General features: G+C 39.2%; 1 protein-coding gene across 1 annotated transcript in view; it reads right to left on the bottom strand.

Annotated features, from left to right (window-relative positions):
* The window catches only part of LOC133532768 (adenylyltransferase and sulfurtransferase MOCS3), a 230477-nt gene that overhangs the window by 9329 nt on the left and 219609 nt on the right, over positions 1-1539 (bottom strand). The window lies entirely within an intron of this gene.

The following is a 1539-nucleotide window of genomic DNA, read 5'->3' as shown; positions in this document are numbered from 1 at the left end:
GAAAAAAGTCACGCACTCCGACGTTGGCCGGTGGTGTAAGTTGTAATGTGGGCACTTCACTGCTGTTGTGAGCCCTTACACTTGGACCTTTTACTGAGCGTCCACACTTAATGATACGATACGCTGATGCGCTACGGTTACTATGGACGCATTTTTTCATGCCTCCATGCGAGTGATACTGCATGTCCAAAGCGAGCGTCCATACTTAAGATACGCGAGTGATCGGCAAAACGATAAAAGTGTGGACGTGGACCGTGGACCCAGCTGTTCCGCGTACCGCCCCGATATCGTATCACGCAATTTCAAACAAAATGTATGTGTATGTACAATAACGCCTAAGATAGACGCGGTTATCAGGGGACCTAGCTAAGATGACGCGTTGACAGAAATAAATTTTTGACAAAATTTACATTTTTGATACAAGCTTGTATCGCTGACTGTACTTTTCTTTCCACAGGCAACTAATACTCATAAACATAACCATAACCCCCTACTGTACGGGTCAAATCTCGCAAGTTAAATTTGACTCACTTCCCCCTAAATAACCTAATTGTGTTTGGGGTTAGAATTTTCTTTATGAGTATTAGTTGCCAAGTAAAGACCAAAGGGGCCATGGCCTGGGGCGGCAAAACTGGGTTTTTTTCTTTATATTATGAGAGACATTATCAATATTATCATCACTTAATGGGGCGGCGAATCTAACTAGCCCGGGGCGCCAAATCTTTCAAATACGCCTCTGCGTACCAACATAATAGTTACATACATTGCAAGTTAAATAAAACCAATCGAAAATCGAAACTTAGTATGAAAATAATCACGTAACTTTTCGTACCATACATCACCCCGAAACATTATAACAAGCTTTTATTTATCTTGCCCTGGTAGTAAATATGATGTTAGTTAGTGTGGGTCAAACCTTAGAAGCTGAATTTGACCCACTTCCCGATTGAGCTGAAATTTTGCAAATCGTATGACAATAATGTAAATCGGATCTGATGATGGAGACAGGAGATGGACGTGGAAACTCTGTGATAAAACAACGTATTCGTTTGGGGTAGTTAGAATTGTCTCGTTGAATATTAGTTGCCCGTGGAAAGAAAAGTAGGTACAGTCAGCGATAAAAGCTAGTACGAAAAATTTATTTTTTGCCAAAAACTTATTAATTTTATTATCTAATTTCTTTTCGTTTAGTATTTAACATAAGGTTAAATACGGCTTTCTCTGAGCTGAGGTTTCCTTTGGAAGAATTACTCTTTAAGTTCTGTGGACTAAAACTATATGAAAACTATCTTCATGCCAAATTTCGAGTAAATCGGTTCAGCCGTTTATGGGTAAAGATTTTTTTTCACGTTTTTGCTCCAAAATGGTTTCAATTGAATATTTATAATACTGTTACAATTTATCCGAAAACGTTACCTAACTTGACCTCGTAGCTTAAATGACCTATCAAGATAAAGTTGAGAGAGCCTGCCAGCCACCCACTAGGCAGGTTCTCTGTTCCAAGGCGCTTTTCGGTTTTTTACGGTTTTCCCATGTTAT

Source organism: Cydia pomonella, chromosome 27 (genome assembly GCF_033807575.1).
Source record: "Cydia pomonella isolate Wapato2018A chromosome 27, ilCydPomo1, whole genome shotgun sequence".
NCBI classification, from domain to species: Eukaryota; Metazoa; Arthropoda; class Insecta; order Lepidoptera; family Tortricidae; genus Cydia; species Cydia pomonella.
The sequence above is the reverse complement of the archived record's forward strand: the minus strand, read 5'-3'. Positions and strand labels throughout refer to the sequence as shown.